Here is a 16,316-nt window from a genome sequence, read left to right on the forward strand (position 1 = left end):
CTGTTGTGTTCTAACTCTACTGTGTTCTAACTCTACTGTGTTCTAACTCTACTGCGTTATAACTCTACTGTGTTCTAACTCTACTGTGTTCTAACAATACTGTGTTCTAACTCTACTGTGTTCTAACTCTACTGTGTTCTAACTCTACTGTGTTGAAACTCTACTGTGTTCTAACTCTACTGTGTTGAAACTCTACTGTGTTCTAACTATTGTGTTCTAACTCCACTGTGTTCTACTCCTCTTTGCTCTGTTGTGTTATAACTCTACTGTGTTATAACTCTACTGTGTTATAACTCTGTTCTGATCTGCTGTGTTCTACTCCTCTCTGCTCTGCTGTGTTCTACTCCTCTCTGCTCTATTGTGTTCTAACTATATTGTGTTCTAACTCTTGCTGTGTTCTAACTCTACTGTGTTCTAACTCTACTGTGTTCAAACTCTACTGTGTTCAAACTCTGTGTTATAACTCTGTGTTATAACTCTGCTCTGATCTGCTGTGTTCTAACTATACTGTGTTCTAACTCTCCTCTGGGTCTGGACCTCAGGCCCCCCAGCCACCTGGGCCTCCAGGGGAAGGAATGTGCCGATTTAATGATGAGCAGTAAATCAGAGGAGCCACACAGCACTCCAAGCTCCACCATAGGTCAGAACCGCATGAAAACCGCCCAGCCCCATGGAGTTAAAGCCACGTGGAAGCAGAGGGCATGCCTGTGGCCTCTGAAACAGTCCTTTTGAAGACACGAACACAGTGTTTAAATACATTGCTTTCTGTTGTGCTTAAGAAGCAGAGAGCCGAGAAAGAGTGGCCTTATCCCTGCTCTAGAGAGGTTGGACATGAAGCAGCATTATCCCTGCTCTAGAGAGGTTGGACATGAAGCAGCATTATCCCTGCTCTAGAGAGGTTGGACATGGAGAGGCATTATCCCTGCTCTAGAGAGGTTGGACATGGAGTGGCCTATCCCTGCTCTAGAGAGGTTGGACATGAAGCAGCATTATCCCTGCTCTAGAGAGGTTGGACATGGAGAGGCATTATCCCTGCTCTAGAGAGGTTGGACATGGAGTGGCCTATCCCTGCTCTAGAGAGGTTGGACATGGAGTGGCCTATCCCTGCTCTAGAGAGGTTGGACATGGAGTGGCCTATCCCTGCTCTAGAGAGGTTGGACATGGAGCGGCCTATCCCTGCTCTAGAGAGGTTGGACATAGAGCGGCATTATCCCTGCTCTAGAGAGGTTGGACATGGAGTGGCCTATCCCTGCTCTAGAGAGGTTGGACATGGAGCGGCATTATCCCTGCTCCAGAGAGGTTGGACATGGAGTGGCCTTATCCCTGCTCTAGAGAGGTTGGACATGGAGCGGCCTTATCCCTGCTCTAGAGGTTGGACATGGAGCGGCCTTATCCCTGCTCTAGAGAGGTTGGACATGGAGTGGCCTATCCCTGCTCTAGAGAGGTTGGACGTGGAGTGGCCTATCCCTGCTCTAGAGAGGTTGGACATGGAGCGGCATTATCCCTGCTCTAGAGGTTGGACATGGAGCGGCCTTATCCCTGCTCTAGAGAGGTTGGACAGGACTGGCCTATCCCTGCTCTAGAGAGGTTGGACATGGAGCGGCATTATCCCTGCTCCAGAGAGGTTGGACATGGAGCGGCATTATCCCTGCTCTAGAGAGGTTGGACATGGAGCAGCATTATCCCTGCTCTAGAGAGGTTGGACATGGAGCGGCATTATCCCTGCTCTAGAGAGGTTGGACATGGAGCAGCATTATCCCTGCTCTAGAGAGGTTGGACATGGAGCAGCATTATCCCTGCTCTAGAGAGGTTGGACATGGAGCAGCATTATCCCTGCTCTAAAGCCTGATGGGAAACTTTACTGGGGGGCACAGAGGGGCCGAGCTGCAGACCAGAGAGCTGTAAGTGATTGCAGCTGCTGCAGAGGCCTTGAAATTGGCTACAATAACATCAACTCAGGTCAGGCAGATGACAAGGTGTGAGAAACCTTGTTTTAATCCCTCAATATGTGCAATTAATAGGAGAGAAAAAAACGATGTCTCTGTCACGGTGGCTTCTTCTGTCACTCTCGTCTCATGTCTAGTCTGATGGCTCTGTTGACATCATCAGGACCCTTTTTTTTCCAGAGGATTTTCTCTCTACAACTGTAGCTGGATCATCTGAAACCTGATGTCACATGGTCTCTCTCAGTCCATGGATCATATCTTCATGAAGTTGTCCTTTACCACAAGATGGTTTCGTCTTCTGGTTAAAGTCTGCCACTATGTGGTGGATGTTGTGGTGGAGTACCCATGGCCATCCTATACTGCTTGGTTAGATGGATGAGCCATTGAAAATAATAACTACATTCTGGTGTAACGTTACCACATTCAAATCATAATATGCTGCTAGCTGTCCAGACACTAAATCACTGGTGAGAATGAAAACACAGGTCTCCTACCCACTGTCATGACATTGGCCTGGGGGGTAGGTTTATGACAGTCATAAATACCTCTTCCCCCATTTTTCCTCTCTCTACCCTACTTTAGTTTACATTTGCAAACCCCTTGGTTAACATAGAGATTCTGGGAACGTCAGAAGGTGGGGGGAAATTAACTATATTCTGGTAATCCGAACAATTGAACATATGCGGTGGTACTTAATTAATGAATATGATGTCAGTTCGGTTGTCATCTGAGACATTCTCATCCATGATAAGATGACAAACTCTACAGTGGAAAGTCTACACATCAGAGTTTTCGGATTCACGTGGAATTGTTGTTCAATTTAAATGTTTGAATATGAAATGATGAATGAAATGTGATTTTAGCTTCTAAAATGTGAGATGTGGGTTTTCATAAGATAGGGCTGCTCAATCAGTGGCCCGCCCTGTGAAGGGACATGGGCTATAAAACTTTTCAAACACGCCCTCCTCTCCCTTCCTATATAAGCCTTTGACGACAAGAGAACTTGCTGTTCCGGGGATGTAGGACGACGGTCCTATGTCAGAATGGTTTAGATAATAATTACAGAACAAAGCCAACATCAGCGTGAGCTTTGGTTGCGAATGGTATGAACTTTGAACTCTTATTCACGACAGAAGTGATACCTCCTAGCCGTTGAGTTAGCAACAGCAGATGCAAAGAGAGTTAGGAAGGAACAAACAGAGTATTACCCATCTATCACCCAACGATGTTACTACAACGTATCCAATTGACAAACAGAGACATTCTTCAAAGGACTCGGCTGGGCAACACGGTCTTTCTATCTACCACCAACCTACCGAAGCGCAGCTCAGAGTAAATATTTATTGCATTTTCCTTTTCCAAATGGGCGGTAATTTAGAATGCATAAAATACTGTATTTACGATAGCACAGCTTCTTCCCTTTGTTCCTCAGTCTTCCCGCTCTTTCACTCAAACCCAGCCCCTTTTCTTTTGTGTAACAAGCTGTCATATCTGTTCCGCCCGCTAGGGACGTTTTCCTTTATGACGTAATTTGTAATCAAGTTATGATTTAATTATGTGTATGTGTAATTCTGTGTGATTACTTAGGTATTTAGTAAATAAATAATTAAACCCAATTTTGCATTGCTGATTCAAATTGTTAGCCAGGGTTCTTGCAGATAACCAAGAATTTACAACTTTCAGATGAGACTGAAGTAAGATGACGATTGATATTGACTGCTATTGATGTAAAATATTACTAGGTCTTTAAGAGTTTATTCGGAAGATAACAGCTCTATAAATATTATTTTGTGGTGCCCGACTCTCTAGTTAATTACATTTACACGATTAGCTCAATCAGGTGATATTAATTACGGAGAAATTATTTTATAGAATAGCATGTCATATCGCTTAATCCGGCATAGCCAAAGACACGACAGCACCCAATTAGTCAAGAACAGTTCTACTGTATATCCTTACTTAGCGCAGTGGTTTTGAGAAATAGCCAACAGTTTTACATATTAAGAAAATACAGCTAAACTCAGCAATGCAGTGGGGGGGGGGGGGGGGGGGGGGGGGGGGGGGGTTTACAAGCATTAAAACATGTCAGTCCAATGTGTGGTTCCTCCCGTTGAGTGAAGTCTGACCAGATCATCTGTTACTTCCGCCACTCCGGGCAGTTCAGTTACTGTCAGGCACGCCTCAATGGTGTTGGTGGCATATACTATATGCTATCAGCCAGACAGTGTGACGGTGCTGAGAGGAGATTCATTCATCTCTCCAGGACTAAGTTCTACATGAGGTTTAGGACAGCGCTAATGACAGTCATGTTAATGACGTTGGCACTCCCACCAGCACTACAGTAATGAGGGGTAGCTGACAACACTGCCTCTTCCGCTGCCACACAACTAATGATCCGTTTCACATTCACTGGAGATGCTTTGTAAAGATTACAGCGCATGGTGAGGAGCATGAGGTGGCTAAATTGTGCCTTTCTTGCACCTTCAGTCTATCTGCCAGTTAAGTTGGATGTCCAGTATAGTACAGAACAGTATAGTACAGAACAGTCCAGTATAGTACAGAACAGTACAGTACAGAACAGTACAGTACAGTACAGTACAGTACAGTACAGTACAGTACAGTATCGTATAGTATAGTAGAGAACAGTATAGTACAGTACAGTGGAGTATAGTAGAGAACAGTACAGTACAGTACAGTACAGTACAGTACAGTACAGTACAGTACAGTACAGTATCGTATAGTATAGTAGAGAACAGTATAGTACAGTACAGTAGAGTATAGTAGAGAACAGTACAGTACAGTACAGTACAGTACAGTACAGTACAGTACAGTATCGTATAGTATAGTAGAGAACAGTATAGTACAGTGCAGTAGAGTATTGTAGAGAACAGTACAGTACAGCACAGCACAGTACAGTACAGTATAGTATAGTAGAGAACAGTATAGTACAGTACAGTATAGTATAGTACAGTGCAGTACAGTACAGTATAATACAGTACAGCATAGTATAGCAGAGTATAGTACAGTATAGTACAAGCACAGTAAAGATTCGTATAGTACAGTAGAGAACAGTATAGTACAGTACAGTAGAGTATTGTAGAGAACAGTACAGTACAGTACAGTACATTACAGTACAGTACAGTACAGCACAGCACAGTACAGTACAGGTATAGCATAGTACAGTATAGTGCAGTATAGTATAGTACAACCTAGTACAGCACAGTATAGAACAATACAGCATAGTGTAGTACAATATAGCACAGTATAGTATAGTGTAGTATAGTACAGTATAGTACAGTATAGTATAATAGTACAGTGTAGTACAGTGAGGGGACATCTTACAGTGAGGGGACAGATCTTAGACTGTATCTGCATTTTCCCCAGACTGCTATGAGAAGTGGCATGTGTGAAGTTCAAATATAATGGACCCTAAGTAGAGTTGTAATATCAGTTAGAGCACAGAAGCAAAACCAGATTCATGTTCATCTACATCAACAATGTATTGCTATGATTAGCATGGCCCCACAGCTACTATATTAGTATAGTTAGCATGGCCACACAGCTACTATATTAGTACAGTTAGCATGGCATCACAGCTACTATATTAGTACAGTTAGCATGGCCACACAGCTACTATATTAGTACAGTTAGCATGGCATCACAGCTACTATATTAGTACAGTTAGCATGGCCACACAGCTACTATATTAGTACAGTTAGCATGGCCACACAGCTACTATATTAGTATAGTTAGCATGGCCACACAGCTACTATATTAGTATAGTTAGCATGGCCACACATCTACTATATTAGTACAGTAAGCATGGCCACACAGCTACTATATTAGTATAGTTAGCATGGCCACACAGCTACTATATTAGTATAGTTAGCATGGCCACACAGCTACTATATAGTACAGTTAGCATGGCCACACAGCTACTATATTAGTACAGTTAGCATGGCCACACAGCTACTATATTAGCCGTTGTGCTGATTTTTATTTGTGGGGTTTCTTTGAATCTATCTCTATCATTTTGTAAAGCAAGATGTTTGATAGTGTCATACATCTGAATCTAATGTTTATCTTAAACCTTTCATGATAGATCAGCCCTTTAAGTGAAATAATTTGACATTGTCATTTGATACCGCAAATAAAGAAAAAATGGAACGCAAGAAAAATGAGTTGTGCAAGTCCTTTTGTTTACCTGCTGTGCTCCTCTGATATCTGGGGATACACGTCTATGACCTGGCTCTGAACTCAGAAATGAACAATTCATTTATCTCAGGAGTGTCTGTACTGCGTCTGAAGATTGATGTGTTGAGCCTCAACACACGTGTAATGATGTCATAGTAATCATCATGATCCTCTCCATCACCAAGCAACACCCTCGCCCAATCAGATCCTAAACAAACAATTTGGGCCCAGCAAAGCAGGCTGTCATGCTACAACACAACACAGAGATGATTCAAATCACACAAGAAGAGAGATTAAATTCAATCATATAGTGCATTAATTAATGCATGAGAATGATTTCTCCCATTACACTCTTAGAAAAAATGTGCTATCTAGAACATAAAAGGGTTCTTCGGCTTGGGTTTCATGTAGAACTCTTTCCACAGTGGATTCTACATGGAATTCAATAGGGTTCTACCTGGAACCAAAAATGTTTCTTCTACCTGGAACCAAAAAGGGTTCTCCTGTAGGGAAATCCCCAAAAACATTTTGGAGCCCTTTTTTTCTAAGAGTGTATGGTAGATAGCCCAGCCCAGCAGATATTATGGTAAATGTCCCAGCCAAGCACATTGTTCTTCGCGATAAACGTCTACACTTATCTCCAATGATACAGAAATTAAACATTGAAAAATGAATCTCTGTCAGTTTTGTATTTACCGTAAAAGCCTGTGACATTGAGGGCCGGTTTCCTAGACAGAGATTCTCCACTGAGCATGTGTTTTAGTCCAGGACTATGATTAATCTGTGTCCGGGAATCAGACCCTAGATGTTGACTAAAAGTGAGGAGGCAAAAAATGAACAATACATTGAAGGCGAGTTCTGACTTCTATTCTCAGTATCATGTAAATGTGATAGCTGATCTCATGGTAAGATGTATAGTAGACAGCAGGATATGTATGTAGGCTATGTACTATACTGTATGTGTGGATGTATAGTAGACAGCAGGATATGTATGTAGGCTATGGATGTGTGGAAGTATGAGCCTCTGGCCTGAGGGGGTGGAGCCTCCATCCATACAGCGTCTGTAGAGAGAGGCACACGGGACTCACTGACCCTCCTGTGAACTTTCAGTGGGGTCGGAGGGGCCATTTGACAGGTCAGAGGTCAGCATTCATGCTCACCAAAAAACACTGCTCTGCATTGCCCACGGCACAGAGGGGAGAAACACAACACAAACTGCTCATTTCAGAATAAGTGTAATTACTCTTCATCTGGTTTCACACACATGTTCAGTCACAACATAAAACCTACTGTAAATGTATCTTGTAAACTGTCTTTCCGTTTTTATTACCTAATAAACATACTGTACATTTGTTATAAGCATTATTCATTATCTCAGAGAGGTTCAGAAAACATGTGCCGTCTTCTCCGTAAATCAGAAACAGCAGTTAGTCTGCTGTTGGCAACGTTGAATGACTGCAGGGTTACCATGACTGCAGGGTTACCATGACTGCAGCGTTACCATGACTGCAGGGTTACCATGACTGCAGCGTTACCATGACTGCAGCGTTACCATGACTGCAGGGTTACCATGACTGCAGCGTTACCATGACTGCAGGGTTACCATGCACTGTGAGTGTGTAAAGATACAGCATCCTGTTTGATCTCAGTTCCAAACAAATGCTATGGCTAAGACACATTGACTGTGACGACAAAACAACCAATGCTAATGCTACTGATGTTGTACCATGTTCTTCCTTGACAACAAGACTGAGTACACAGAATGGAAGTGGAAACTCAAATAGATTGCACTCTTTCAAGACTTTGTCTCTTAATTAATATTTTGATCCTGCTTCAAATTCCATCAAATGGAAACCAGAGCTACATTTGGCTTTAACTGTGCAAGATTCTTGACAGTGAGTCCTTTTATGGAGAGGTTTTACAGCATAGACGTTTGCTTTAATAATCTATTTTGCATTGTAACTAAGAATTTGTTCTTAACTGACTTGCCTAGTTAAATAAAGATGTAAAAAAACATAGGAAATACACCTTCCATCATTACATTGCAGACAGCCTTATTCATCACCGCGCGCAGTAAATGCTAAGCGAGTGTTTCAGACATAGTATGTACTAGTGGGTGGTGACATGTTATGTCATCGCGGAAGGTTTGCTGAGGATGCAAGAGCAGAAATGTCAATTTTGTCCTTGTGGCAACATGTGCACACCTGTTTCACAGTCTCCACTTCTGAATATGAAGCCGGATGTACAGGAGAACGTTGGGCATTTCACCCTATGTGTGTTGCCAAGCTGAGGAGAGGAGAAGGGAGGAGAGGAGAGGAGAGGTGAAGGAGGGCAGTGGACATGAACATGCCAGAAGGAAGGACGTCAAGGGGATGTGTCTGTTGGGGAACGCTCTCTCTGAGTGACTACCTCAGTTCTGCACGGCCCAGTCATACGTCCCCCTGTGGCCCCTGGAGACCCAGCTGGGAAACTGCTGAGCAGCAGGAAATCAGCCCGCCAGAACAGACCCCACTGTGCAGAATAGTCCACAGTAACAGAAACAGTAACAGAAACAGAATGTCCCAACACCAGTGCTCAACACAACAAACTTACACAGGCTTGGCTCACTGTAATACCATAGTACAGCTGTCTGCAATGTTAATAACCTTTCCCAAAGTTCCCCCCAAAGTCCCTTAAAGTAACAAGCAATAAACATATGCATCAATATCATAAATATTAGCATATTCAGTATATGTAGAAGGGTATTTGTCTTACCTGTACAAATGACCAATTCCACTGTCAGTACCACCACTATCATCACTGTTGCTTCTACTACCACTACTATCATCACTGTTGCTTCTACTCCCATTGAAAATAAAACTGGTGTTGCTTCTACCACATTGGAAATTATACTAACACTAGCATTTAGCTCATTAGGAGCAACAAAATCCTTCATCATTTGTGTTGAGCATCTTTGCATACCACTACAGTTCTAATCCACTAGGGGGAAGAGCTCCCCACAGTAGATCACTGATGTGTGTATGGAATCTAAATGCTCCTAACCTGGCTCTACTCTACTCTGCTCTACTGTGTTCTACTCTACTCAGCTCTACTCTACTTTGCTGTACTGTGTTCTACTCTACTCAGCTATACTCTACTCTAATCAGCTCTACTCTAATCAGCTCTACTCCACTCTCCTCAGCTCTACTCCAATCAGCTCTACTCTACTTTTCTGTACAGTGTTCTGCTCTACTCAGCTATACTCTACTCTAATCAGCTCTACTCCACTCTACTCAGGTCTACTCTCCTCAGCTCTACTCCAATCAGCTCTACTCTACTTTTCTGTACAGTGTTCTGCTCTACTCAACTCTACTCTACTCAGCTCTACTCTAATCAGCTCTATTCTCTACTCTACTCTGTTCTGCTCTACTCTAATCAGCGCAACTCTACTCAGCTCTACTCTACTCTAATCAGCTCTACGCTACTCTAATCAGCTCTACTCTACTCAGCTCTACTCTAATCAACTCTATGCTACTCTAATCAGCTCTACTCTATTCTACTCTAGTCAGCTCTACTCTACACTAATCAGCTCTACTCTACTCTACTCAGCTCTACTCTAATCAGCTCTACTCTACTCTATGCTACTCTAATCAGCTCTACTCTACTCTAATCAGCTCTACTCTACTCAGCTATACTCTGCTCTACTCTAACCAGCTCTACTATACTCAGCTCTAATCTACTCTCCCAGACCTCTCTCCTTTCCTGCAGTCAATTAGCAAAAGCGCCCTCTTTAGCCTCATGGGTGGAAGGTTCTTAATATATTTCATAATATCATCATTAATAAAGATTATTAAAAAAAAGAGCTTCTGCTCTTGTTTCTATGTCAAGCAGTTACGTTGTATTTCAGTCTTCTGTGATGAGTAATTGTGGGATGCAAACCATTTTTTTTAAAGAAATCCCAACTCTGTATCTGACATGTATACTTTAGTTTCAAAGTAGATTTGTTTAAGACTAAAGTATGTGGACACCTGCTCGTCAAAAATCTCATTCCAAAATCATGGGCATTAATATGGAGTTGGTCCCCCCTTTGCTGCTATAACAGCCTCCACTCTTCTGGGAAAGCTTTCCACTAGATGTTGGAAAATTGCTGCGGGGACTTGCTTCCATTCAGCCACAAGAGCGTTAGTGAGGTCAGGTTCTGATGTTGGGCGAAAAGGTCTGGCTCGCAGTTGGTGATCCAATTCATCCCAAAGGTGTTCGATGGGGTTGAGGTCAGGACGCTGTGCATGCCAGTCAAGTTCTTCCACACCAGTACAGGTTAGTCAAGGTAATTTGTACATGTAGGTAGCATCATCAATAACATTTATGTATATGCTGATTCGGTGAGCGAGTTTATTAGCAAGTGCATCGGTGATGTGGTACCCACGGTGACTATTAAATCCTTCCCCACCAGAAACTGTGGATTGATGGCAGCATTCATGCAAAACTGAAAGTGCAATGCACTGCTTTTAATCATGGCAAGGTGACTGGAAACATGACTGAATACAAACAGTGTAGCTATTCCCTCCGTAAGGAAATCAAACAAGCTAAGTGTCAGTATAGAGACAAAGTAGAGTCTCAATTAAATGGCTCAGACACGAGACGTATGTGGTAGGGTCTACAGTCAATCACGGACTACAAAAAGAAAACCAGCCCCGTCACGGACACCGATGTCTTGCTCCCAGACAAATTAAACAACTTCTTTGCTCGCACTTTGCTCGCACTGACACGGCCCGCTACCAAAACCTGCGGGCTCTCCTTCACTGCAGCCAACTTGAGTAAAACATTTAAACGTGTTAATCCTCGCAAGGCTTCCGGTCCAGACGGCATCACCAGCCACCTCCTCAGAGCATGCGCAGACCAGCTGGCTGGTGTGTTTATGGACATATTCAATCAATCCCTATCCCAGTCTGCTGTTCCCACATGCTTCAATAGGGCCACCATTGTTCCTGTTCCCAAGAAAGCTAAGGTAACTGAGCTAAACGACTATCGCCCAGTAGCACTCACTTCCGTCATCATGAAGTGCTTTGAGAGACTAGTCAATGATCATATCAACTCCACCCTACCTGACACCCTAGACCCACTCCAATTTGCTTATCACCCCAATAGGTCCACAGACGACGCAATCGCAACCGCACTGCACACTGCCATAACCCATCTGGACAGGAGGAATACCTATGTAAGAATGCTGTTCATTGATTACAGCTCAGCATTTAACACCATAGTGCCCTCCAAACTCGTCATTAAGCTCCAGACCCTGGGTCTCGACCCCGCCCTGTGCAACTGGGTCCATGCTTTCTGACAGGCTGCCCCCAGGTGGTGAGAGTAGGAAACAACATCTCCACCCCGCTGATCCTCAACACTGGGGCCCCACAAGGGTGTGTTCTCAGCCCTCTCCTCCACTCCCTGTTCACCCATGACTGCGTGGCCATGCACGCATCCAACTCAATCATCAAGTTTGCAGACGATACTACAGTGGTAGGCTTCATTACCAACAACGACGAGACGGTCTACAGGGAGGAGGTGAGGTCCCTCGGAGTGTGGTGTCAGGAAAACAATCTCACACTCAACGTCATCATAACAAAGAAGATGATCGTGGACTTCAGGAAACAGCAGAGGGAGCAGAGGTAACTACCTCGAAGGGACAGCAGCGGAGAAGGTGGAAAGTTTTAAGTTCCTGGGTATACACATCACAGACAAATTGAAATGGTCAACCCACACAGACAGTGTGGTGAAGAAGGCACAACAGTGGTGCCTCTTCAACCTCAGGATGCTGAAGAAAGTTGGCTTGTCACCAAAAACACTCACAAACTTTGCCAGAAGAACAATCGAGAGCATCCTGTCAGGCTGTATCACCGCCTGGTATGGCAATTGCTCCACCCACAACCGTAAGGCTCTCCAGAAGGTAGTGAGGTCTGCACAACGCATCACCGGGGGCAAACTACCTGCCCTCCAGGACACCTACACCACCCGATGTCACAGGAAGGCCAAAAAGACCATCAAGGACAACAACCACCCGAGCCACTGCCTGTTCACCCCGCTATCATCCAGAAGGCAAGGTCAGTACAGGTGCATCAAAGCTGGGACCGAGAGATTTAGAAACAGCTTCTATCTCAAGGCCATTGGACTGTTAAACAGCCATCACTAACATTGAGTGGCTTCTGCCAACATACAGACTCAATCTCTAGCCACTTTTATAATTAACATTTGGATGTAATAAATGTATCTCTAGTCACTTAAACAATGCCACTTTATAAAATTGTACATACCCTACATTACCCATCTCATATGTACCTATAAACTCTACTCTATACCATCTACTGCATCTTGTCTATGCCGTTCGGCCATCGCTCATCCATCATCATGCGCATATTCTTATTCATTCCTTTACACTTGTGTGTATAAGGTAGTTGTGAAATTGTTAGGTTACTTGTTAGATATTACTGCACGGTCGGAACTAGAAGCACAAGCATTTCACTACACTCGCATTAACATCTGCTAACCATGTGTATGTGACCATTAACATGTGCTAACCATGTGTATGTGACCAATACAATGTGATTAGATGTTTTATTTACCTTTATTTAACTAGGCACTTCAGTTAAGAACAAATTCTTATTTTCAATGGCAGCCTAGGAACAGTGGGTTACCTGCCTTGTTCAGGGGCAGAAAGACAGATTTTTAAATTTAATTTTAACCTTATCACCTCAGGGAATTGATTTTACAACCTTTCGGTTACTAGTCCAACAATCTAACAAATCTAACAACTAGGCTACCTGCCTTCTCATTTGACTTACTGACTATGCATAGATGATAAACAGCGAGTAGCAGCAGTGTAAAAACAAAGGGTGCGTGTCAATGTAAATAGTCCGGTTGGCCATTTGATTTTTTGTTCAGCAGTCTCATGGCTTGAGGGTAGAAGATGTTAAGGAGCCTTTTGGATTTAGACATGGCGCGCCGGTACCGCTTTCCGTGCTGTATGCTGTATGCTGTAGCATTAAGATTTCCCTTCAGTGGAACTGCATTCGGGTAGGTAGCGTTCTCCTGGCATCCGCCAAACCTAGATGTGTCCGTCAGACTGCCAGATGGTGAAGGGTGATTCATCACTCCAGAGATTGTGTTTCCACTGCTCCTGAGCCCAGTGGCTGTGAGCTTCACAACACTCCAGTCGACACATTGACATTGAGCACGGTGATCTTAGGTTTTTGGCGGGTCTGCTCGGCCATGGAAACCCATTTCATGAAGCTCCCTAACGAACAGTTATTGTGCTGACGTTGCTTCCAGAGGCAGTTTTGAACTTGGTAGTGAGCGTTGAAACCGAGATGACAGATGATTTGTATGCGCTACATGATGTAAATGCCCTCATTATTCATACACCTGTGGAACTTTTTGGGGAGTATTGTTAATCCAAGCCTTATATAGGTCTGGACTGATGTGAAAATAAGTGGAGATTGCTCAAACAACATGGGTCCAAGGGCAACCTCACAATTTCATCATTTTAGGAAAGGAAAAAGACATAATGCTCGCTCACTATTGAAAATTCGTATGTTTTATTTTTACCAAAGTAAAAACAAACCAAAACCGAAATGTTCGTTATTTTTCAACTTTGGTAAAATAAAACATTTAGTTTTTAAAGGTGAATGAGCATTGTGCCTTTTCCTTTTCTAAGATGATGACATTGTGAGGTTGCCCTTGGACTCATTGCACCTTTTTTTTCTATGATGGGTCTGATGTCATTGCGTGCCTCATCCAAGGAGCGTGGTGGCATGCTTGTGGGGAAGGTGATCATACACCGTCCACCTGTATTGTAATCATGCATTGCATTGTACCAATGTATTGTATTGTACCAGTGTATTGCAGTGGTGCTGTGTGTCTCAGTTACAGTAGTAGGAACATGGCACTAGAGTTGTGGGTTTGTTTCCCACTGGGGTCACATACCAAAATGTGTGGACTCACTGTTGTCACTCGGATAAAAGTGCCTGCTATTTAAATGGCATATATTATGGTTTTACAGTACTGTATTGACATATATTACAGTAATGTATTGGCATATATTACAGTACTGTATTGGCATATATTACAGTACTGTATTGGCATATATTACAGTACTGTATTGGCAAATATTTCTGTATTACAGTACTGTATAGGCCAATACAGTTTTTGAAAAGCGGTGAACTCTAGTTTTTGGCCCACTTCAACCCAGCGGTGAACTCTAGTATTTGGTCCACCTTAAAACCTCCACAGGATCGGTGTTCCCCCCCCTGGGGATGTCCAATTTAAATAATCAATTACAATGAAAGAATACCATGCTATTGTTTGAGGAGAGTGCACAGTTATGAACTTGAAAAGTTATTAATAAACCCCAGTTGTTGGCCGACCTTAACCCAGCGATGAACTCCAGTTTTTGGTGCACCTTAACCCGGCAGGGAAATCTAGTTTTTGGCCCACATTAACCCAGCGATGAACTCTGGTTAATATGGTGCGCTTATGATTTGACCATTAATCAACGGCTGTCTCACAATCTAATTGTGCCGGAGCTTCATCAATTTCCAGAACAATCAATTGGTGCTCTCTCTGGACGCATGGTCTGGACCACTACACACCCTTTCATATCAGCAGCATCTTCCAGGCCCTCCTAACCAGAGAGTCACAGAGCCAGGAGGCAGGCGACTTTGTTGGCCTGCCGAGCCCTGCAAGCCTGCCTTCCGTCATCCTCTCTGTGTGGTATTTTCCCTGACAGGCCAGAGTCTGTGTGAAGCTTTGAAAAGCAAGATGTGGTGAGAATGTGATGAGACCCTTGAGGAAGTGGCTGAACTTTTGAACCGTCATGTGGGGACAGTGGGGGCTACACAGACAATATGAAGTAGCCCTGTGCCTTGGAACTGTCACTAATGGCGTAAAAATTAACATATGAGTATGATGTTCAGCAGCCATTCTGAATAACTTCCCTAACCCTGACAGGAGACTACAGAAACACTCTCCGGCCTCTGACATACGAAAGTGCAACTTAAAACTATACATAAATACACTTTTTAATTAAAAAAATAAAAAATAGACACATTTTCACAAGGGGAAAGATGTCTGTCATGTGTTTTTTGGCATATGAGACCAAATATTATATCTTGTCATCATAAAACTGTACCTTCAAGAACACACATATCATTAATCATTCATTCAAATCTGTCTTATATGGCAGTGTTTTCAAAACACACTCCAAGCCTGTTGTTTCTGGATGTGCTTGTCAAGAGAAGATAAGCCTCAAGGGTTTCCATTCATTCTACTTGACTGATTCAGCCTCTATCTAGACATAAGGAAGTTACCTTTATCACTGCCTCTCAACGCTATCTTCAGGTTCAGATTTTTTTCAGGTAGCAGTAAACTTATTTGTGTAACTTACAGCATGTCATGCCGCGGATGAAGACATATGGCATCTTTAATGCTGCTAACAATACCAATCAATAATCATGAATGTCTCAGTATTGTCATATTTCATAAATCAGGCCCATTGTGTTGGGGCTGACAGTGATCATTCTCCACAGGCTCAGCGTAAGTAGTCCTCATCTTTATCAGGGCTCGTCTACACACTGACCACAGGGATATCAATTACGGGCTGATTGTTGATGTTAAAAAGACAAAACGCCTTATCTAAGGAATAATACTTAAGCACATATTTACTTTTTATTTGTAGTCATTTAGTAGACACTTTTATCCAGAGACTTACAGGAGCAATTAGGGTTAAGTGCCTTGCTCAAGGGCACATCGGCAGAGTTTCACCAGATATGTTATGCTGCGAAGTAAACATTGCACATGTGTCATCAGACGTATTGGCGAGGTTTCCCAGGCACAGATTAAGCCTAGTCCTAGACGTACAGTAAAGGCCCTTTCAATTGAGACTCTCTCCTGAGTTTGCTCTTTAGTCCAGGACGAGGTTTATTAGTCTGTGTCTGGGGAAACCGACCCATTGAGTAACATGCAAAAATACTTCAGGCTGTCAGAGGACCAACATGTTTCCGCCTTTCTGACAAGGAGACATTCCACACGTCTTTCAGCAGGTACTCTCTACAGTTTCGTCCAAAGAAACGTGTTCTCCTGTACTTTCTTATTTCAGCCTTTTGCTTGTCCACTGGATGATGTTTAACTCTAGATTTATGTTTAAGA

The sequence above is a fragment of the Oncorhynchus clarkii genome, chromosome 22 (assembly GCF_045791955.1).
Source record: "Oncorhynchus clarkii lewisi isolate Uvic-CL-2024 chromosome 22, UVic_Ocla_1.0, whole genome shotgun sequence".
Lineage (NCBI taxonomy): Eukaryota > Metazoa > Chordata > Actinopteri > Salmoniformes > Salmonidae > Oncorhynchus > Oncorhynchus clarkii.